The sequence below is a fragment of the Macrobrachium rosenbergii genome, chromosome 11 (assembly GCF_040412425.1).
Source record: "Macrobrachium rosenbergii isolate ZJJX-2024 chromosome 11, ASM4041242v1, whole genome shotgun sequence".
In the NCBI taxonomy this organism is placed as follows: Eukaryota; Metazoa; Arthropoda; class Malacostraca; order Decapoda; family Palaemonidae; genus Macrobrachium; species Macrobrachium rosenbergii.
In genome coordinates this window covers 19,577,135-19,603,315 of record NC_089751.1, presented here as the reverse complement: position 1 = coordinate 19,603,315, position 26,181 = coordinate 19,577,135, and the positions used below count along the sequence as shown (strand labels likewise).

Sequence of the window (26,181 nt, the reverse complement as noted above, 5' to 3'; positions counted from 1 at the left end):
AACACTAGGGGGGAAAGTCAGTTTTATTATGAGTGGCTACTAAATACTAGGTGAGTGACAATGCAGACATTGCCGAAAATATGTTTCAAGGAAATAAACATAAAAATTTCTTGGCGTTACTAGTAAGATTTATTAAAATAAATTGACCTTTTATTGAAGTGGAATCGAATAAAATTTAAGTTCTATTTCAGTGGAATAATGATAGTTCAGCTTGCATGTTTAATCAGATAAATAACTAGAGGAATAAAATTTACGCAAGATCAATAATGACTTAAATAGCCAGACAAAATTAAGGAAGAGAAAACAAGAAATAGGGTGAAAGCATCATACCTACAAAGTTGTAAATTAAAGTGTAAATAATCTTAAGACTCAATATACCTCTCCTAATTTCCACAAGCGATACTATGCTATAATAAAAAACGACCCTTACCCTTTTAATGGAACCATCCGGCAGTGCTATCCGTAAGGGCAATTCACCATTATACAAACCCTCTACCTATATCTTTACTTAACAACTAGAGAGAATCTTTGTGTAAAATTAATTTCACAACTTTGGATATCAGTGGCACCTAAATTGTAAAGGCAAACGTGGTGATTTTATGAGGTTCGACAGTAGAAATGGAATTTCTACCAACGGACTGAAATTACTTTCCTTTCATCATTTCTCCTGGGAGGGGTAAAATTTTTTTTTCTCGCGAGAAGAATTTTGGTTATATAGCTTTTTCTGTCTTGTCTTGTTTAGAGAATGGCTTCGAACGGCTGCAATATTTCACTTATGATAAAAAGTCAACTTCAGGTGTGGTTCACAACGACTCCTAGTCTCTCTCTCTCTCTCTCTCTCTCTCTCTCTCTCTCTCTCTCTCTCTCTCTCTCTCTCTCTCTCTCACACACACACACACACACACACAAACACACAATTCTAAAAACATCGATTGTTTTTTTCACAACACAAAACTGATCATGAACTATTTTAACACCTCGATTTTTCGTATTTAAAATGCTGGCTTTGAAGATAAAAACGAAACTTACAGTACTGATTTGTCCTAGGGTCAGAGGTTCTGTCCTTTCAAGTGCCTGACAGTTTGTTTACATGCATACACTCAAACACACACACACACACACACATATATTATATATGTATGTGTGTGCGAGCGCTATGTGTATGTATGGATGTGTGTGTACGTATATGTATTTTGTCACTTGTAAACACATGACTTTACGCCCACAAATATTAGGCCAAAAATATCGTCTATACCCACCTCGCTATACCCTGAGAGTAACTTACACCTAAAGGGGATTATAAGTAATAAGTGCTTTGTCCCCGGCAAGAAGGCCAACCTTTGCCTGGTTTAGAGACAAAGAATAGCAGTAACTTTGACCAACCGGGTATCAAGAGAGATATAAGTTGATATCGACTCTGCTGTACATATGCCCACGAAATTCAGATTCGGTATTTAGACTCGATAACATCTCATCTCCACCATGATAGCTGATCTATAAGATTTGTTACACGTAGCTAACTGTTAATTTTGTCACACTTATACAAGTGTGGCCTTTTAACGTTTACAAATATTAATCCCAAACGCCGTTTAATATCCACTTTACTCTATTTTTGAAAAAAAAAAAAAAACTCAAATTCAAAGGGTATTACAGTTGATAAATACTTCGTCCCTGGTAGAATTCCAACCGCTAAACCAGGCAACAATTCAAATCTCGTCAGGGAAGAAACATTGATTAATAATAATTCCCCTTGAGTGCAAGTGTTCCCAAGGCAGAGTGAATTGAATATTAAACGAGATTTGCTTTATGTGTATGAATATAAAAATTCACATGTGCATAGGTGACAAAAAGTCATAGTTACCCAAGTGTTGCGAATTATAAGTCAGCTACTATAGTGGAGGTGGGGTGGTATCGATTCAGAATACAGAACCTTCATTCGACAGGCATATGCACAGCTGAGGCTAAATCAACTTATATCTCTCTTGATAACCGGTGGTCAAAGTCACCGTCTATCGCTGTTTCTAAACAGACCATGGTTTGAATCTTGGACGGTGCAAACACACTTATCAATCATAATTCCCCTTGGGCATAAGTTATTCCCAAGGTAGGGTCAATTCGATATTAAACAATATTTAGGGCTAAATATTTTTTAACATAAAAAAGGTAACGCGTTTGTTAGTGACAAAAATACATACATACATACACACACACACACACACACACACACACATATATATATATATATATATATATATATATATATATATATATATATATATATATATATATATATATATATATAAAATATATATATTTCAGAAACCCAGGACGACTTTAACTTTTAACTAATGTGTGTGTGTGTGTTTTTACATCAGCCCATTATCCATAACAAAGATGAATTCAGAGAAAAAACACAACAGTCACTGATATTTCCATCACTTAACCGCGAAATCGTGGATGAACCAACACAGAAGGTTCAGCATCCGAACACAAAATCTCCCTACATACCCTGCACCATTCACCTTTATCTTACACTTGTTCGAGCGCTTCATGGGTGATAAGGCTCTCCCTTTCCAATAGCTCTTTCTTTGCATCTACCCATCCGTTTCTAGATATCCCTTTTTGGCTTCCCCTCACACTTCTTTATTGTACAGTTTTCGCCAGACTGTCATCGTCAATTGTTTTCACAAGGCCCAACTATCTCAAAATACTTTGAGATAGAAATAACAGATGGAATGTGGAAGCTGGCGAGGTTGCATGGTACAAACAAAACTACTTTCATATAAGTTTTTACAATAGGCGTTAAAAGAACATGCAGGCAAAATGCTGAATGTTTTGTTTTAAAAGTGCTGAAGACTTTGCCATGCACTTATTTATTAGCTGATGGTGAGCAAGAGACTTGAGACATGAAATCCAGAATATAATTTTTATTTTTTCCCAATGCTAAGGTGTTAATTATGAATACTGAAGAGAAACTTTAAAAAGTAATGAGTTTGAAAATGATAGCATGAAGAAAAAGTTGAAAATAACTTGATATAGGTAGCTAAAAGTTAGGAACATGTAGAATATCAATGTAGGTATGGATTGTGGAAGACTTTAAAAAATTGAGTCGTGCAGGTATCTGGGATTAAATAAAGCCAAGAATGATGGAATGAGAGAAGGGAGGTGCGTAACGAAATAGAGGAGATAAGAACGACACTAGGATGCATGCGAAACTTTTGGAAGAATACTGGAATATCTATGGAAACCAGTGTGGAATAAATGACAGGAATACTGAATCATAACTCCATTATGGAAGTAAAATATTGATGATGAATGCTAATTAGAGCAAAAAAGTTTGAAGCATTTGGAATGGATTGTCTGTGCAGTTTATGACCAGTAAGTACAAATGAAAGGGGACAAATAAAAAGTAAGTAAAGTAAAAAGGTTAGCATAGATGGAAAGATTAGCGTGAGTGTTTTCAAGGAGAGAGAGAGAATGATGGATACTAGAATGAACTAAAGAATACTTCACAAATGCATTGGATGAACTTTTAGAAAGGAAGGGACTTAATATTATGGAAGCTGGGGAGTGGTTGCATGGGAGAGAGAAATGGTTCGGAGTTGTACATGAAATTCAACGCCTACCTAGTGAGCCTTCTAGGTAGGTTTATAACGTAGCTTATAACGTTACAATAAATTTACTACTTGATTTATCAGTTAAATTATAAATTTGACAATCAGAATATTTTTTCATCTCAACATTTAATAAAATAACAAAATCAAATCTCCAGGTTCTCCATACTTTCCTTATTGATTAGACTATTTCTCCATACGTGCACAATTATAAATTGTTCACGCAGGAGCACTTGCATACCTTACGAAATACTGATATCACTTGTTTTCTTTATAATACAACCTTTGAATGCAGAGGTTACATAACCATAATACTTGACATTTAACTGTTTTCACATTACAATATGCATAAACGCATAACAATGATATTCTCGCCGGGCCTCTCCTTTTTATATACATTTTCTTTTCATATTTGTATAATTTTTCATTCGGGGTCTCCATATCAAGGACCCCGGAATTTCACCGCGACATTGCATCAGTTTAATAGACTTTACACGCTCCAGGTACCTCTTTAATTGGGTCTCGTTTTGTTGGAAAAGGATGATAAGAGTGGACGGGACGGGGAAGAGGTCGAGCGATTAGGGATTTCCTGTCTTTCATAAGTATTAAAATAAAAATACAGATAAATGCAAACACCTATCTATAATGATCAATTCCCTTTTTTTCAGTGGATTTTAACACTTCGAAGAACATTCCTAGGAGGCCACTCCTGCTATATCAGTGGTTTTTATGTGCTTTTTATTTTTAATAAAAAAAGGATATAAGTTTAATCCATTCAGAATTTGGAAAACGCATCCAAGATTCTTGGATTTTACAAGCATATCCACCGATGCCATGGCAAAAAACTTTTTTCCAGTAGCTCAGAAGACAGTTCCCATTATACTTCTTCCTGCTGACTGCTTCAAGTATCCTTTCATACAAAGCACTCTCTTATGCTTGTACTGATAATTGAAAAACACTTTTTTTCCTTGCCATAAATCTTAATTTTAATGTAACTGGCAAATACACGATAGAGAAACTGTTTCAGCCCTTGGGCAAATTCAGTCCACTACAAGTAATCTTGCAAAAGTAAGTCTGAAGGTTCTCGAACAGCAGGAAGCTTAAGAATCCATCCACTTACCACAACCAGATCCGTTATATTAGAAAGATAGGTTAGATTAAACAAATCTAGACAAGAGACGAAGTTTTCCACTGAAGATCAAGATAAAAAAAAATGTACGATACTTCTCTGCTTGCAAATAAATGGAAGCAGATAGCAGTTAACAATGTAATCTGATAAAACATAACAATATTCGACTGTAAGTTAATGTATAAATCTGGTCATCCACAGAACTGAATTCTTCGTAAAATGATATGTTGCTCTTGAAAGAATAAAGGCGCATAAACATTAGATTAATGAAATAAAAACAAAGTAAACACAAATACTTGGTCTTCATATCAAACTTCTGTTAATACAAAACAAATGCATATCTAAATTAAAGGAACGAATGTGCTGTATGCGAATCGACAGTTTTATTTTTTCATATTTTGCTTGGAATTTAAGAAGTAGGTTTACACATGATGAGCCATCAAAGAAAATTCTAAAATCACGAACTTGTCGAAATGTAAACCATTTATCTCTAAATTTAATAAAGAATATATTTAATATCTCTGGATAAAACTCACGAAGCATAGAACTCTGTTTGGTAATTTAATTAATGGCTAAATGCACAAATGAAGTTATTTTATATCAAGTTTGTCATAATTCATAGCGAATCGTAACCACCTTAAATTCAGTGATGAAGCAAAATTCAAATTAGTTTACTTTTTAATTTGATCCAAAATAAGCCTTTCATCTAATTCTCTTATTCGCTTTTATAATACTGAAATCAAAGACCACATACCCCACCCCCACCTCACAGTGAATGTAATCATATCTACCATTTTCATATTCATATTCATAAGCTGAAAATACAGTAAAATTTTGGATTATTCTTTTGATTGAAATGGGATTGCACTATTCATTTTAGTTATGCTTATTTTCTTTTTGGATCGATGGCTTCATTTTGGGCTAAGATGCCGCTTCAGAGTTTCTGCATATGGGATCCAAAATAATTATTAAGAAGTCCATTAAAGGCAAGAAAAGTTATTTGGAGTTATTCTTATTTTCTAAAAACCGGTACATTTTTGTTTCCTTTTTCGCGTTACCGTTTCAATTATCATCTCAACTATATAATATGGGTCAGGTCCGAAGAGTTTTATGAGTTTTTATTTATACTAACCACGGACTAATATCCACTCCTTTTGTGTTCTTTCAGGCTGGTGAAAATTTAACTTTAGTACCTTAGTTTAAATAACTTGAATCAATACATATACTTTACGAAAACTAACATGATCACATAAAAGGCTAGTTATTTCCAGCCCCTTTTACATCTAGCTCTTATATCTAAGACATCCTTGGCAGAGATAGCCATCTTGACATTTATCAGCTGGACATCACCTATGCCTTCAACTTGGCTAAGTGCACAACAAAGTTTTGTTTTATATACAAACGTGTGAAACTTAGCTCGTCAGGTTATATGACCATCAGGCAATTCACTTATTTATTTTCTAGTATTAAGCCACACCCACCTGAGATATGCTCTTTACGATGCTTGTTTTACGGGTGTGTTTTCCATTATATTTTGGTATTCCGAGAAGTAGCTTTCAGGTATCTTTGTTGATTCCATTGACACTTACAACGTGACTGCTTGTCTCAATGACAAAGTATTATAGTGCGAAAATGAAAAAGCTTGTCCTTGCTACTTCCTCTCATATACAGTATATATATATATATATATATATATATATATATATATATATATAATATATATATATATATATATATATATATATATATATATATATATATATATATATTTTTTTTTTTTTTTTTTTTTTTTTGAACAAATTAGTTACCTACAAAATCAAAGTTGGATGGCGACGGACTTCTTAGAAACTAAGCGAATATAAATTAGCCAGTTCCACATCGTGCTCACAATTTTTGATTTGGTGTACACTGGAAATAATATTTTGGCATTAATTGGTGTTACCTTTAAATTCAAGCTATACTGTATTTACAACACTTTAATTCACCCTTTCAAGTAGCCTTGTCTCAGAAGATTCCCATATATAAATGAATGGTGGTATTAATGTAATATGTCGTAGTTCGTTTATATTGCCATTCAATAATAAGTTTATGTTTCGATGGCGATTGCACTCTCAGATAAATCCTCATAAACTTTTAACAATGACCAGTACCAGGGGTATTTTACTTCAGGTACTGGAAAACTGTCACAGTCATCACCGAAATTTCAAGGGTATTAAAATGTTTAAATTTAAACTTTCTCACCAATATATGGTACTTATAAATAAATAAATGAATAAATAAATAAATGAATATGCATACACACATATATATATATATATATATATATATATATATATATATATATATATATATATATATATATATATATATATATATATATATATATATAGAAATAATCAACACAATCACGTGTGGAACAGAAATAAATTTCTGACTTACGTCGGGATCGAACCTAAGTCTTTCAGGTGGAAGGCAAGGGCCTTATCCACCAGGCCATACAAGTGGATAGCGCCCTTGCCTTCCACCTGAAAGACCTGGGTTCGATCCTGACGTGAGTCAGAAATTATATATATATATATATATATATATATATATATATATATATATATATATATATATATATATATATATATATATATAAATATATAAATATATATAAATATATATATATATATATATATATATATATATATATATATATATATATATATATATATATATATATATATATATGTAATTGTAATAGCCACGATACCCTCTTAACTTCTCGAATTCTCCGCGCCTTTTTGCATACGCTTGTCACTACAAAGCCTTAATATCCAAGTGCAAGAAATAGAAGTGGTTGAGATGTCTGATAGCAGGAAACGAACCCGCGTCACCATAATCACAACGAAGTCATATTGTCTACCTGACCCCCGCTACCGGACATCTGAACCACTTCTATTTCTTGCACTTGGATCTTAAGGCTTTGTAGTGACAAGCGTATCCATGAAAACGCGAAGAATACGAAAAGTTAAGAGGGCGCTGTGGCTATTAATATTACATATGTATCTGGTAAAAAGTGACCAGCAGATTCTACATATATATATATATATATATATATATATATATATATATATATATATATATATATATATATATATATATATATATATATATATATATATATATATATATATATATATATATATATATATATATATATATATATATATATATATATATATATATATAATTCTAATATTTACAATGCCCTCTTAACTTCTCGATTCTTCTTGCTTTTTTTGGATATGCTTGTAACTACGAAGCCGTGGTGTTTGGATGTCACGGCTTAGTAGTTACGAGCATATCCAAAAAAAGCGAAGAATTCGAGAAGTTAAGAGGCCATTGTGGCTATTAGAATTACATATGTGTCTGGTAAAAGTGACCAGTAGATTCTACACATATATATATATATATATATATATATATATATATATATATATATATATATATATATATATATATATATATATATACATATATATATATATATATATATATATATATATATATATATATATATATATATATATATATATATATATATATATATATATAAACACACACATACAATACATACATTATATATATATATATTTATATATATATATATATATATATATATATATATATATATATATACATATATATACTGTATATATAAAATATATATATATATATATATATATATATATATATATATATATATATATAATATATATATTATATGTATATGTATAATTATATATATATATATATATATATATATATATATATATATATATATATATATATATATATATATATATATATATATATATATATATATATATATATATATATAATCAATACACAATCACGCGTGGAACAGAAATAAATTCTAACTCACATCAGAATCGAACCCAGGTATATATATATATATATATATATATATATATATATATATATATATATATATATATATATATATATATATATATATATATATATATATATATATATATATTATATATATAATATTGGCACACATTACAGTTCTGTTTTTATTTATAAATGGTTTCGCAAAAAATAATGGCCTAATAAATTAAAAACGATATATATTTTTTTCAGCAGTTATGGTTATTAAAAATCATCATCAAAACTTGATTTTCTAAAACTTTACACGTTTTTAATACCTACAAGTTGACACTTTTCTAATAATTCCTTCTTGAAGTTTGTTGTAGTACGTTGTAGAATCATTATTCATATCGACTGTTACGTATTTATTTATGTGCTTATTATTTTCTCTGCATTTCCTTCAATTCATCTCCATTCTTTTTCCATAACTGCTGTTATACCTAAATGTAATTATAATTAAAAAAAAAAGTTCTCTCCCATTTATTTATCGCCTCCTCCTACTCTTATTCACTTTCTTCTTTTTTGTTCTTGAACTTGGCTTCCTTTCTTTTTTATGCTTCTCCATTCTCACTCTCATTCCTTTCCCTCCTCTTCTCCTTTAACTTTTCTCCTCTGCTCCTTCTCTAACGTATCATTAGCACGAGCATAAAAAGAAAAACTTTCCGAAACACTTCATGAACACTTTCAAACTTTTCTTCGCAAAGTAGTGCGAATAATTGCTGCAAGTCTTCCAGTTAATGATGCAACCGTGAGTACTGAAAATTGACCTAGTTTCAACTTTAATCAATGAATGCAGTAAGCAACAGAGAGAGAGAGAGAGAGAGAGAGAGAGAGAGAGAGAGAGAGAGAGAGAGAGAGAGAGAGAGAGAGAGATAAAACACTCATTTTGCCTATTTATGTTAATTACCAAACTATCATACCAAGGTTATCTCTAGACCAAAAGATAAAAAAGTGGTGTGTTATATAGGTAGGTAATTACGAAATCAAGGGTACCATTTATCGCAGTTAACTATGAGCGCAATGCCTAGGTCTGGATCTTTTTTATTCACTGCAATTCCCTGATGTTTCATATGATTTACTTTTTTCTATACTAACTCATACAGATGAAATTAATTGAAAATTACAATAATCTGTTTTAACACCATCATCATTATCACTATAAATGAATGTTTGCTCTAATGGAAATGTAAAGTTCTGTCTTGACTTGGTGATTATATTAAAGACTGCGGTCTAAAAAATAATAATAGTTAAAATAAAATTATCAGGTAACCTTTCAAAAGACCAACGGAAAATTTATGACATCGCAAAACTTGATTATAGGTATGCCAGTAAAAAATCCGCGAAAGCTTTATGCAACGTGGAGAAGAGGATACTTATTTTTCCCAATAACAGTTTACAGAGGGGAGGCATCAGTGAAACGGGTGTCTCTTTGGAAACTTCGTTCCCTTATCAATAGTGTGTTACGTGTTGCTTTTAAAACATCACATTCAAGTATACATAAGTTTTCCTTAAAATGAAAGTAAAATTCACATAAAATAATAATTACTTTGCATCTTGAATTATCAAATCAATTCCGCCGACATCATGCACCCATTTGTGTAATTATTGCCCCTTAATCAAAATCCGGCAAAAGGAAAAAAATATTGGCACAAAGTCTTTTTTATTAGTAAAACGATCATGAAAATTAAGGATTTGGACGGATGAAATCTATAAGATTTCCACCTGTCCAAACCCTTATTTTTCATAATTGTTTTAGTAACAAAAATAACTTAGGTGGATTTTAATTAGGGTACAATTCCTCCAGAAATGTGTGCATGAAGTCTGCGGAATTGATTCAATAATTCTAGGATGCAGTGTATTTCTTATTTTTCTTCGAATTATACTCTGATTTGATGGAAAACGTGTGTAACTTTACATATGCTACTTTAAAAGCAACCTTAGTACATTAGAACCCACCTCGATGATTAAAAAAGAATGTGAAACATTACAACTCTAATGCACGAAGGTTGCTTTCAAAGTAGCATATGTAAAGTTCAAGAATGTGTGATTGGTTGAGGGAAAATTTTGATTCTTTAATCTAAGAGTGAAAGTTTAGACAACCACCGTTTTGATATTAACCAACGAAGTCACTTTTAAAAGAAAGCAATTACTTTCATGAGATTTTTCGTTGAAGTTAAGTAAGTCATGTAAGGCTGCTGACCATAGCATGGTTCCACGTATGTTCTCGGTTGTTCTGAACTTGACTCACGCGCAGTATCATGCTTCTTCTTTCACTGTGAAAGCAACCTTAGTACATTAGAACCCACCTCGATGATTAAAAAAGAATGTGAAACATTACAACTCCAATGTACGAAGGTTGCTTTCAAAGTGAAAGAAGAAGCATGATACTGCGCGTGAGTCAAGTTCAGAACAACCGAGAACATACGTGGAACCATGCTATGGTCAGCAGCCTTATATGACTTACTTAACTTAAACGAAAAATCTCATGAAAGTAATTGCTTTCTTTTAAAAGTGACTTCGTTGGTTAATGTCAAAACGGTGGTTGTCTAAACTTTCACTCTTAGATTAAAGAATCGAAATTTTCCCTTAACCAATCACACATTCTTGAACGACGTAGTTGTACAGTCCTGATTTACAGCAGAAAGTGAATCGACCCTCTATCTTGTTATCTGAGTTTAGCTTGCATTAGTTAATATCACACAGCGTTAATCACTGGAGTGGCGATCTCCCTGCCAAGTGTGTGACCTTGGAAGGCCATATTGAGAGGTCTCGGTCCAGCTCATAGTACTATATTTATTACCATTATTATTTTTATATTTATTATTATTATTATTATTATTATTATTATTAGACCCAATTTCACAGAAAAAAATTACCGTACAAAAACAAGCTGGCCTAAGCACTCCAACCATTGTGGTCAAGACCTAAGCATCTGCTCTTGGATCTAAGCAGTGTTTAGCATAAACGGTTCCTATAATTTACAGGACTTTCAGTGCATACTGTCACTAAACACTAACTAAACAGTAATGTACAATCACTAAACACTAACATACACAACACATTAATACTCACTAAACACTCACACTTACTATACACTCACTAAACACTCACACTTACTATACACTCACCGAACAAACAGACTTACTATACACTCACACTCACCCTCAATAACACTAAACACCCACTGAATACTCAACACTCACTAGGCACTCACTATACACTAAACACTCACTAAATATTCACTGTACCCCAAACACTCAGTAAACACTCACTTAATTCTAAACATTAGTTAAACACTAAGCACTCACTGTACACTAAACATTCACTATGTACACACTATACACAAAACATTCACTAAGCACTCATTAAACCCTAAACACTCATTAAACACTAAATACTCACTAAACCCTAAATTCTTATTAAATCCCAAAACACTCATTGAATACTAAACAGCCACTGAACATTCACTAATCACTTAATAAACACTCACCAAACACTTACACACTAAACATTCACTAAACACTAATTTTCACTAGAAATTCACTAAACATTCACTGAATACTTTCTAAACATTCATTAAACACTAACATTCGCTAAACTCTAAACACTCACTAAAAATTCACTAAACACTAAGCACTCACTACACATTCACTAAACCCTAAACAATCACTAAACATTCACTGAATGCTTATACACTAAACATTCAATAAACACTAACATTCACAAGACATTCATTAAACCCTAGACATTCACTAAACATTCATTGAATACTTACTCATTAAACGCTAACATGCACTGAACCTTCACTAAACCCTAAACACTCAATAAACACTTACACACTAACATTCACTAAACACTGACTATTCATTAAACACTAACATTCACAAGACATTCACCAAACATTCGCTGAATACTTACACATTAACATTCACTAACATTCACTAAACCCTAAACACTCACTAAACATTCACTGAATACATACACAATAAATATTCACAAAACATTCAGTAAGCCCTAAACACTCACTAAACATTCACGTAATACTTACACAATAAACATTCATAATACATTCAGTAAACCATAAACACTCTCTAAACAATCATTGAATACTTACACAATAAACATTCACTACCATTCACAAAACATTCATTAAACCCTACACACTCACTAATCATTCACTGAATATTAGACACTGAACATTCACTAACATTCACAAAACATTTAACTAAACCCCAAACTGAACATTCACTAAACACTTACTCACTAAACCCTCAACATTCGCTAAACACTTACTCATTAAACATTAACGATAAAAAAAAATTTCAAAATTGCACTAAGGCCCGGTTTAATTTGCCTTGGTGGAAGACAATTGAATTACGGAGTACTAGAGTAGAGATTGCAACTCCAGGTGTTCCATGTGGATCTTGTCCGGATCATGCTTGTCATACCCGGGGTGGCAGTAGGGAATCTGGAAATTCTGGAAGCATCTGGGGCTTCTGAAGCCTTCAAGACAATCTCCAGGCTCTGCAGCCTTTGGATTTCTTGCACAATACTAAAGAACAAAGTTTTACGGAGAAGAAATCGGAGACCAAAGGCTTCGAAGATTTCTTTGGGGGGAAGCCCACATTTTTAGAGATGAATATGCCCACGTCCTTGGAGATGAATTCTGGAGGCTTCTGGGGCCTTCCAAAGTCTTCAAGATGATCTTCCGGCTCTGAAGCCTTTGGAAATGCCCATTGGATTCTCCAGGTATGCCTCAGGAGCTGAAGACTGCTTCAAAGGATCCTGGATTCGTGAAGACGTCATAAGAATACCCAGAAGTCTTCTTTCATCGTTGGGAGATCTCTATATATATCAGTCAAAGGGAATCCCATAAGATTTTATAGAATATAACTCGTTAATGTAAAGAAACTGCTTATGTGTCAGAAAAAGAACTCTAAGTAACGGTTAATCGATGTTAAAATGATCTAAAACCTTCGAGATTTTCCTTGAAGACATTTTGGAATCCTTCAGCCTCCAGCTCCAGGAAGAAAGAGAGAAATGCCATTCACGAATGCACCGAACTCCAAAGTCTCCAAGAACAATCTCCAAGATGCTTCAAATCGTCTGGAAGCCTTCAGAGAGAGCAAGTGTCATATTTGAAAAGCTGGGTAAGAGAAAGCAAAGAGTATGGTGCAGGGAAGGGTCCGACCCAGAGGCTGCTTCCTCGGAGGAAGGCAGGTATCCTGCCAGGCTGGGGAAGCGGGCCTGGAAAGGGCCCAAGTCCCTCAAGGATGGGTCCCAAAAGCCCCCAAGGCTTGCCAGTCTTTTGAGGGCGGCTTTGAAGGGAAGGGTCCGACCCAGAGGCTGCTTCCTTGGAGGAAGGCAGGTATCCTGCCAGGCTGGGGAAGCGGGCCTGGAGAGGGCCCAAGAACTTCAGGGATGAGGCCCAAAAGCCCCAAAGGCTCGCCAGTCTCTTGAGGGCAGCCTTGAAGGGAAGAGTCCGACCCAGAGGCTGCTTCCTCGGAGGAAGGCAGGTATCCTGCCAGGCTGGGGAAGCGGGCCTGGAAAGGGCCCAAGTCCCTCAAGGATGGGTCCCAAAAGCCCCCAAGGCTTGCCAGTCTTTTGAGGGCGGCTTTGAAGGGAAAGGTCCGACCCAGAGGCTGCTTCCTTGGAGGAAGGCAGGTATCCTGCCAGGCTGGGGAAGCGGGCCTGGAGAGGGCCCAAGAACTTCAGGGATGAGGCCCAAAAGCCCCAAAGGCTCGCCAGTCTCTTGAGGGCAGCCTTGAAGGGAAGAGTCCGACCCAGAGGCTGCTTCCTCGGAGGAAGGCAGGTATCCTGCCAGGCTGGGGAAGCGGGCCTGGAAAGGGCCCAAGTCCCTCAAGAATGGGTCCCAAAAGCCCCCAAGGCTTGCCAGTCTTTTGAGGGCGGCTTTGAAGGGAAGGGTCCGACCCAGAGGCTGCTTCCTTGGAGGAAAGCAAGTATCCTGCCAGGCTGGGAAAGCGGGCCTGGAAAGGGCCCAAGTCCCTCAAGGATGGGTCCCAAAAGCCCCCAAGGCTTGCCAGTCTTTTGAGGGCGGCTTTGAAGGGAAGGGTCCGACCCAGCGGCTGCTTCCTCGGAGGAGGGCAGGTATCCTGCCAGGCTGGGGAAGGGGGTCTGGAGAAGGGCCAAGAACTTCAAGGATGAGGCCCAAAAGCCCCCAATGGTCGCCAGTCTTTTGAGGGCATCCTTGAAGAGAAGGGTCTAACCCAGAGGCTGCTTCCTCGGAGGGAGGCAGGTATCCTGCCAGGCTGGGGAAGGGGACCTGGAGAAGGCCCAAGAACTTCAAAGATGAGGCCCAACGCCCCCAGTGCTCGCCAGTCTCTTGAAGGCAGCCTTGAAAGGAAGGGTCTGACCCAGAGGCTGCTTCCTCGGAGGAAAGCAGGTATCTTGTCAGGCTGGGGAAGCGGGCCTGGAGAGGGCCCACGAACTTCAAGGATGAGGCCCAAAAGCCCCCCATGCTCGCCATTCTCTTGAGGGCAGCCTTGAAGGGAAGGGTCTGACCTAGATGCTGCTTCCTTGGAGGAAGGCAGGTATCCTCCCGGGTTGGGGAAGCAGGCCTGGAGAGGGCCCAAGAACTTCAAGGATCTCTTCGTTTTGACTTTCTCCACGTTTTCCTTCCACCTCCCAATTCGGCAGAGAGGTTCTTCATCTCTTGGGCCTCTTCTCGAACGAACCCAATTTTCCCTCTTTTGTCGTTGAGTTTTTCCTTCAACTAGACAATTTGCGGTTCCTTCTCAGCCACGTCACGTTGGAGCGATTGAGCTCAATCATCCGGCTTCTGGACCTTCGACTGGAGACCTAAATTATCCCTCTGGGCCTCTTTTCCAAGACTGTTATCAAGAGAGCCATTTCTTGCTCGAGGAACATAAACTTCTTGGCGTGAGGCTCGCACGTGTCCTTCCAGCTCTGTCCTCATCTTCTTTCTCTTCGCCTCATGGGCCTTCGCCTTTTCCTCGAGATAGGCGATGTAGACCTCATTCACATTGTTTTCATTTTACAGTTCGAGTAATTTTACTTTTTTTCTTTTCAAGTTCTGTTTCTTGGCGAGCAAGGAAGTACTTCAGTTGTTCGATATCCTTTTCTTTCCTAATCAAGGCATCCTCGCATTCTTCACTTTTCTTCTTCAAGCATTCATTATTTGAGGAAGGGTCCTTATTTTTGCTTTCCATTTTCCTTATCCTGTCCTGGGCGCCAACAGGAGTTTTTCGAAGATCTTCAACACAGGACCACTGTTTCCTTAACTCCTTCTCTAAATCCTCATTCTTTTGGATATGAAATTCTTCCTTCCGCATGGTGTCATCAGTTTCCATCTGGTTGTTCCAGTTCCTGAGGGAAGACTTAATCGTATTGGCCTTTCCATGCAGATAGCTAATGAGTCCTCCAAAAATATTTTTAACATTATCATGTCCAAAGTTTTGAATTCCCTTTATAAAAAATAACACTGGTCCAAAAAGATTCATAGCCAACAATTACGAACATACGTTTTTCAATACTGGTAACATGGTTACCTTTCCTTCGACTTCTTCAAAGCATATAATTTTATTCATAGATGATTCTACCGGAAACTAGAATGAAAAAAGGGAGAAAAAGACAAATTTCCAATACGTGTTTTGAGAAAAGTGTTGAAGTATTCAGTTCAGGCGAAATAAGATTCCAGGTGAAAAGAATTTTTGTCTCGTGCATGTTTCTAGTAATGGAATCGGAATCTAGACTCTAAAAATACTGCCAAAACCTAAAATTACTTAATCATTGGTGTCTCTCATTAAAATCTACTTTATGAACCATTGAATAAAATAGTTAAGAGCCTCATATCTATGCATACAAAATGGAATTAATAAAGCAATGGCATTTTACCTTATATAAACGCTCGTATTCCTGCTCATTCACTTATACACACACACACACACACACACACACACACACACACATATATATATATATATATATATATATATATATATATATATATATATATATATATATATATATATATATATATATATGTGTGTGTGTGTGTGTGTATATGTATGTGTAAAAGGTCATATAGCAGTAGGCTTCTTAGTAACAATCAAGGGGGGCCACCTAGGAAGAGGCATACATATATCATATCACAGTTCACTATTTAGCAATGTCACATGGCATCATCAAGGCTAAACTGACCTAAAAAGACTCTTCTTTTAGGCTCAGTTTAGCCCTGATAATGCAATGTGACACTGCTAAATGCCGTCGGCAATAATGGTGTGTTATGCTTTATGTATACCTATTCCTGGAGCTCCCTTTGATAGCTATATATATATATATATATATATATATATATATATATATATATATATATATATATATATGTGTGTGTGTGTGTGTGTGTGTGTGTGTGTGTGATTTTTGTAGCAACATTCTTCAGGGAGAAGGACACTCCAAAATCAAATCAGTGAGTGAAAGGGACCCTTTGGCAATGTTAGGCAACCCTTCTAAGAGAAGATTACTCTGGATGCAAACCTTGTTATCCAACCTTGGACTGCGCCCTAGCCATTGTACCATGGCCTTCTATGGTCTTGGGTTTGAGTTCCCTTGCTTGAGAGTACAAACAGGCATTTTTTCCTTTTTTTGTTCACTTTCCCATTTTTTCGAAAGTGTGCAGGACAGACTGATCTGAAAGCAAATGTTCCTTAGTAGATTAACAGGAAAGAGCCTTTTTCTTTACCAAATTTTTCCTTCTGGGTATTTTATAATTTAATTTCTTAACCTATCCAGACTTCCCTCCCCAATTGTGGCAAACTTGGGTGGTTTCTTATTTGCCTTAAAAGGTGTACTGACTCCACTTTGCTGACCAATTTTTTCTGCCGGACCAATTTTTTCTGCCGCATATATATATATATATATATATATATATATATATATATATATATATATATATATATATATATATATATATATATATATATATATATATATATCCATATTGGTATAGCTTGTATTGTGCTTACCCTAATGTTAAAGCCTAGTACTGATGAGAGATATTCTTCAAGCATCCTGTATAGTTCATTGGATAGTGTTTAGTTACTGTCTGTAAAGAAAGACCTGTAAATTACAGGAACCATTTATGCTAAACACTGCTTAGGTCCAAGAACAGATGCTTAGGCCTTGACCACGATGGCTGGGGTGCTTAGGCCAACCTGTTTTTGTAAGGTAATTTTTTTCTGTGAAATTGGGTCAAGTAATAATAATAATGATAATCATCATCATCATCATCATAATAATAATAATAATAATAATAATAATAATAATAATAATAATAATAATAATAATAATAATAACAGCAACAATAATAATAATAATAATTACAATAGTAAAAATAATAACATTAATAGTAATGACAAACTGATAAAAATAATAGTAAAAAAGATAAAAATAATAATAATAAAAATAATATAACAGTAATAAAGTATAGTACAACGAGCTTGACCGAGACCTTTCAATATGGCCTTCGAAGATCACACGCTCGGCAGGGAGATCGCCACTCCAGTGATTGACGCTCTATGACTTGAAGTTTATATATATATATATATATATATATATATATATATATATATATATATATATATATATATATATATATATATATATATATATATATATATATATATATATATATATATATATATATAAATATATACTGTACATATTTACACACACACACACACACACACACACACATATATATATATATATATATATATATATATATATATATATATATATATATATATATATATATATATATATATATATATATATATATATATATATATATGTGTATAATATATATATATATATATATATATATATATATATATATATATATATATATATATATATATACATATACACACACACATATATATATATATATATATATATATATATATATATATATATATATATATATATATATATATATATATATATATATATATATATATATAAAACTTCCAAGTCATAGAGCGTTAATCACTGGTTTGGCGATCTCCCTGCCGAGCGTGTGATCTTGGAAGACCATATTGAAAGGTCTCGGTCCAGCTTATAGTACTACTTTATTACTATTATTATTTTTATCTTTTTTACTATTACTGTTATCTATTTATTATTACTATTAATGTTATCATTTTTACTATTGTAATTATTATTATCATTATGATGGTGATGATGATGATTATTATTATATTACTTGACCCAATTTCACAGAGAAAAAGCCGAAGCACTCCAGCCATTGTGGTCAAGGCCTAAGGATCTGTTCTTGGATCTAAGCAGTGTTTAGCATAAATGGTTCTTGTAAATTACAGGCCTTTCTTCACATACAGTCACTAAACACTAACTAAACGGAACACTTTAGGCACAGAAAGAGAGATGTTTACTTAAGCCAAGAAGGCTGAAAATAGTGGAAATTAATATTTCTCTCGTTCCCTAACCATTTTTCCAATTTTGCTCTGGGCTATGTGCCTCATTTTCGCTGCCATAATGACGAAAACGTTCAACTTTCAAGAGGTGAAAAGAAGGGAAAATCACAAAAGGATGTTCAGACAGCCCAGTTTGCTCGCTTAATGTTGCATGTGCCAAATTTATTCCAGCTTGCTTTTTGCTTGAGTTACTTTTTCTGTTTCCACGTGATATGTAGGAAAGGACTATCTTTACCAGAATTTATGGCAATGACAACTTTGCTACTCTAGTTATGTTCCATAAAAAAAGTCAGTGTGTCTCTTCTATATTTCAGTGGGTGCAAAGCTTTTTTTTTTTTTTTTTGGAGAGCAGGGGAAGCAAGTAAGGTTATCTACCATGAGCAGTATTGGAATCTTTATGTCAGTCAACCAGACAATAAGGGACCTGAAGCATTAATGCCATTTAATAATGAAGATTTTGTGATTCTTGAGGAAGTGATAATGAGCCTATGTTCAAAGGAAACTGCGAAACAGATCATGAAAACTATGGGGAGAGGATATATCTGAGAAGAATATCGCAAATGAAATCTTTCAATGCAATGAAAAGACCAAGTTGTAAGAAGTCGCATCAACTGTGTTCTCGTCTCGGAAATTCTAAAACCAATTGCTAAATTCGAGGGCTTACACACTCAAGAAGTAAAATCTCAGTAAATTTTCTTCGACGAACCCCTTGCTCCTGAGAGGATCTCACCTCCTGTTAGTCATCGTGTGTGTCAGCATGCTTTAAAAACGAAGAGAAAAAGCAAGGCAAAAAGTCAGACTATGATAAGACCCAAAAATCATGCGCATTAACCCCGTCAAGTCTGGAATTTATTAATGTTTCAGGCTAAAAGCACCTGCGTGAAAACGAAAATGAGGAGGAGGAGGAGGAGGAGGAGGAGGAGGAGGAGGAGGAGGAGGAGGAGGAGGAGGAGGAGGAGGAGGAGGAGGAGGAGGAAAGGGGTGAAGAATTTAGAGTAGCAGGAAAAGGAGGTTAGAGAAGGAGAATGACAAAGCAAAGAAAATAAAAGGAAAAAGAGGACGATAATAGCGAAGATGGGGAGAAGGGTTTGAAGAGACCAGTAAAAAGGACGTCGGTGGAGATAGTGCAAAATAGCAGTAGAGAAGATTGGGATGTCAAGTAAATGGAGAATGGGAAGGAAATAATCTTTAACCGTTCCAAAACTGATAAACTAACGAACAGGAAAGTGTTATTTAAGATCAACAGGAAAATGCATAGCGGATGTGTTCACAGAATGATTTAACTCTACTCATACCGATTCGCCGTCTAATAATACCTAAACTTGAATTTGAAGCGGCATCAATTACATTGCATTTTCTCTTAAAAAATCACCCGAAAGTTTAGTTTGACTTATCAGTTTTACAATTTATTTACCTTTTGGTTAATAAAACACCAAATTAATAAAACATAATCAATAACTATTCAAACGATAAACATTATGTGATATTATAAAGTAGTAAATCCAAAAATAAAATAAGATTTTTATTATCGTTAGTTCAATGATGCTTCAAATAATAAAAGGTCTGCTTTAATTCGATCAGAACCGAAAATCTGATTTCATATCAACAATGAATCTATAATGGTAATGTTGGAAAAATTGTAGGAAATAGACTAATTGTAAAATGTCAAGGCAGAGGAGTTGAATAAGCACAGGAGGCCTAATGTGACCTTTTCTGCTAAATTTCACTTCAACAAGTTCGTGGATTTTACTCAAAAAATGGGAACACAATGCGCTGCGAGTTGTGAAATAGAATTTCGAAGTATTCTGTATGGCACGGGGCGAGTTCCAATGAAATTGGGAAAACATAAGAAAATGAGAGCTCGGTACGCATCAATGAATAGATTTTTTTTACATCTTTTTTTCTAGTGCGCAGCTCGAGTTTTAGCATAATCGAGACTGGATATTTAAATTTGTACAATTAAGTGGATAGTCACTCCAATTTAACAGTAGCAATAACAAGTATCGGGAAAAAATACAGCAACACGGACGTTTTACGAGACTTATCTAAAGGGAAATGGTCTTTAGTTCCTACTTAACAGTCTTACGTACATTCTTCTCTTGGAGATGACCTTAAATATCAACGGCAATTATTTAATATCAAGAACTTGACAGTGACAAAGAAAGACCATTTGAAATAGTTCCACATCTACAACCTTCCTCTCCATCAAAAATCACCGAAAGAACCGCTTTTGGGTCTTTGTTTTTAAACGTTCTCAGCTTCGCTTCAGTACACCAAATCCAGAGCCTTTCACTTAACTATTGCTTTAAGTCAAATTTGTATTTTTATGTAGGAGATAAACAGAGATTTATTTTTTTCCTAGGTGCTTGGACTATATTTCAAAGGCAAAACCTCCATATTGAACAACAACTTAAGAAACTGATGTGGAAATGATAGTTACAAAGTGTTACTCTTCTTGCAGTCGCCTTGACATTAGCAAAAAATAAAAAAAAAATAAAGGTTTAGTTTAGTTTTATTTCTTCGTTGTACCTCATGCAAATAAAATTAAGAATACGATGGTCAACCAAAAGAGAGTGAAGTATATGCTTTAAGATCACATCCCTGTAAATCCCACGTACTAACATGAAAACATTTTCGTGACTCATTTCATTCCTGCCCTTAAAAAAATTGGCAGCACTGCTTAAGAAATCAGGCTCATGGCACAGCTATTTTCTTTTTTACTAGCATCTGGAAATGTGAAAAAAGGGGACTATTAATTTAATGAAATATAAAGAAAAATTCGACAAACATTTTTCCATTTGTATACAGAGAGAGAGAGAGAGAGAGAGAGAGAGAGAGAGAGAGAGAGAGAGAGAGAGAGAGAGAGAGAGAGAGAGAGGGGGTTATTAATTCCCTTACGCACGACAATATGAGTTTTCTCTTTATTGACGAAACAACGTAACTCAAAAAGGCCATATGCATTATCACTGAATTTATGTTTACTGAACTGTGTAAGCCATACACTAGAATAAACACAAACGTTATCTTTTTTATTAATTCCACCTTCACCTGTTATCTTGAAGTCATAAACAGTGTGAAAAGCAGCAAAGGAAAAAAAAGTTCAGTATATAAAAGTTAAACGGGGAGTTAATGGATACATTGTGATTTGAAAAAGTTAACGCTGATAATATAGAAAAATGAGAGACCCTGATTAAAGCAGAAGTTCCAAGCACCCAAGCGAAGGGTAAGTTTTAATATGTTGCTTGTTACGAAAGAGGATGCATGAAAATGGCCGGATCTAATGGATAATTAGGAACGAGAGTGAGTCGTGCATTTTTTTAAGGCACTAATTTCACATCATTATCTTCCTACTTGCTTCATTGTCCAGACACAAAGCCTCATTTTTACGCTTTTCTTTTTTCGTTGATAATTACTCCATTTCTACTCCAATGGCAATTCGGTATTTTTAGGGTTTATTCCATCCCACTGCTCGACCCTTTCCCCTCTCATTCTTTCTTTCCTCTCTTCCCCGATAAGGCAGAAAATCATTATTTTGCTGGATAGTCTTCGCTTTCGTTTTGTTTTCTTTGTCTTCTGATTTGAGTGATATTTTCACACTGACTTCATCAGGTACAACTGTTAGAATGTATGCTAATACTTCCAAAATGTTCCAAAGAAGCTAAAAAGATTCATTTGTTTACACAGTGACCTCTTCCTGATAAAATTCCTTACCAAAATAAATAAAGATTTTTACGATATATAACTGAAAGGACCAGAATTCGTTGGCTACGTAATAGACTACAGGGCTGCTCATTACTTTCTTGAAGGCTTATAAGTGTCTTACTTTTTTAGGATATTACCATCATGCAACATAACAGCCCTTCTTTATTAAATGATTTTTACTTTCTAAAACCGAGTTCGTTTAAGTAACGAACAAACAAGTTAGTGAATAAGATATTTATACGATAATGGGTATTTGAAAAGGAAAATAGTTTGCAAAATTAACTGAATGGTGATCTTATGAATTTGAATAGAATATCATAAAAGTTAATTAGTTCTCATAAAGAGTTAAAACATATCTTAGTGTGTCCACTGTATATATATATGCACGTATGCGTGTGTGTGTGTGTGTGTATATATATATATATATATATATATATATATATATATATATATATATATATATATATATATATATATATATATATATATATATATATATATATATATGTGTGTGTGTGTGTGTGTGTGTGTGTGTGTGTGTGTGTGTGTGTGTGTGTTTTAACTCTTTATGAGAACTAACTAACTTTTATGATATTCTATTCAAATTCATAAGATCACCATTCAGTTAATGTTGCAAACTATTTTCCTTTCCAAATACCCATTATCGTATACATATTTTATTCACTAACTTGTTTGTTCGTTACTTGAAGGAACTCAGTTTTAAAAAGTAAAAATCATTTAATAAAGAAGGGCTGTTATGTTACATGATGGTAATATCCTAAAAGAGTAAGAAAAAATAAGCCTTCAAGAAAGTAATGAGCAGCCCTGTAGTCTACTACGTAGCCATCGAAGTCTGGTCCTTTCAGTTATATATCCTAAATATCTTTATTTATTTTTGGTAAGGATTTGATCAGGAAGAGGTCACTGTGTAAACAAATGAATCTTTTTAGCTTCTTTGGAACATGTTGGAAGTATTAGTATACATTCTAACAGTTGTACCTCATGAAGTCAGTGTGAAACTACCACTCAAATCAAAAGACAAAGAAAACAAAACTAAAGAGAAGACTATCCAACAAAATAATTATTTCGTCACATAATAGTTGCATAAAAAAAATAATCAACTTAGTAATTTTGAGATGAAATTTGCACGGTTCCGTCTACAAAGTTTAATTTTATATAATATGGTTTATGTGCTAATGACTATGCTGCACACACACACACACACACACACACACACACACACACACACACACACACACACACATATATATATATATATATATATATATATATATATATATATATATATATATATATATATATACACAGCATAGTCATTAGCACATATACCTATATATAAAATTAAACTTTGTAGACGGGAACTGTGAACATTTCATCTCAAAATTACTAAGCTGATTAATTTTTTTATTCAACTATTATGTGACGAAATATTTTTTTTGCTTCTTATCTTCTACCCAAACAGAACTGCCTGAAATTGAAACTTTTGGATAATGTTTAATATATTCTCTATACACTTTTCTGCATGTTTCTCTTTTCTGAGTACCGGTGTCAGCAGGTTTGGTTGCATTATTACTGGTTGCAACGATTCACTATATCCTCCGTGCGAGAAAACATTTGTATTTTTTCATGTTACCAAAAATAAAACTCACTAAGAGCTCTTGTCACTCTGATTAAATTCATCACTGTGACCGACCCAGGAAGTTATTATTATTTCAAGGGACAGTGAACGCGAGAGAGATTTTAACATTTGAAGGCTAAAAGTATTTTTCTTAACAGCAAAGTCAAAATTAGTCGGAGAACCGTGTGACTGCATTCTACACCAGTATAGTTCCTCATTGGCCGGCTTGGTACCGTTCTCGGCTAGCACTCTCCTGGGCCCGCGTTCGATTCTCCGACCGGCCAAAGAAGAATTAGAGAAATTTATTTCTGGTGATAGAAATTCATTTCTCGTTATAATGTGGTTCGGATTCCACATTAAGCTGTAGGTCCCGTTGCTAAGTAACCAATTGGTTCTTAGCCACGTAAAATAAAACTAATCCTTCGGGCCAGCCCTAGGAGAGATGTTAATCAGCTCAGTGGTCTGGTTAAACTAAGGTATACTTACTTTCTACACCAGTATAATGTAACCAGTATAATGGTTTTAATTCAGCCTGTTATTGGTATTGTTTATAAGTTGCAGAATCAGTACACTTGTACTTATATGCACTTCTTTCGCAGCTGGATAATGCATTTATCTCTGCTTTTTTGCTAAACGGCATTTATACCTATTCTAAAAAAATATACTTCAAATGGCAATGATGGTTCTTCCTGGTAGATATTTATTTATTCCAATCTTTTTGTATGCAAGCAGTTCACCCTGATAGCTTTAGCCTTAGCTTTCATTTGTATTTAAGACCCACACTTCACTTCCATACAGGGAAGTTGGCACAACAGATCATCCATATATGATTTCAAAAGCACTTCAAATTTGTTCCAAATATTTACATCCACCCTACTCTCTTCTTGACTCCACTTACTCTGTGACCTCTTTTCTCTGATCTTATCTTCCTCTTTCCCATGTATCACAAACACCTACAAAAATCAACTGCTTCCTTTTCTTCCAGCTGTATTGTCATTTATGTTTCTATCCTCTTAGTTTTCTCTAACATCATATTACTCCATTTACATTCACTTTCAGCAAGAATTTAAACTCACACGTGTCTACAGTTTCTCTTGAATGTCTATAAATAGACTCAAGTTTATAAACCGTTGTGTTCTGTAACAATTTGATAAGCAAATCATTGAAAATAAGCATTTTATTTATTAAAACTATGGGCAGGGAAATTGGAAATAATAAGCATTATTCAAATAAAATTGCAGTAAATATCTCACGAATCACTGCTGATAATACTAAAAATGTCTTCACAGAAATTATAATTCTTGCTACATCGTAAACAAACTAAGACTAAGAAGTAAGTATTTTACTGATGTGGCATTCTAGCGGTTACACTTTACTGTATCAGTGAAAGATATACCCTAAAATAAAAGTTACAATATAGATTCTATCCTTAGATTGACGATACTCCATAGTCAGGAAATCACTGCAAGAGATTACATAAACACATACCCACTATCATTTCCCCTTACATTTTTCGTCGCTATGTGTCCTAATTATACGCACTCATTTTCTGGGATAATGTATGGCATCATGTTTCTCTATAATTACCCGTCAGATTCTTCGTTCTTACATCTTCATTATCATCACGTGACTGCCAGATAATATCGTAGTTGTCATTTGCAAGCCAGAAAAAGAAGAAACTCT

The 26,181-nt window shown here is 34.3% G+C and overlaps 1 long non-coding RNA gene across 1 annotated transcript in view; it reads right to left on the bottom strand.

The window, feature by feature from the left end:
- Window positions 1-26,181, bottom strand: part of LOC136843569 (uncharacterized) — a 191,079-nt gene that overhangs the window by 1,570 nt on the left and 163,328 nt on the right. The gene's annotated exons all lie outside the window — the stretch shown is intronic.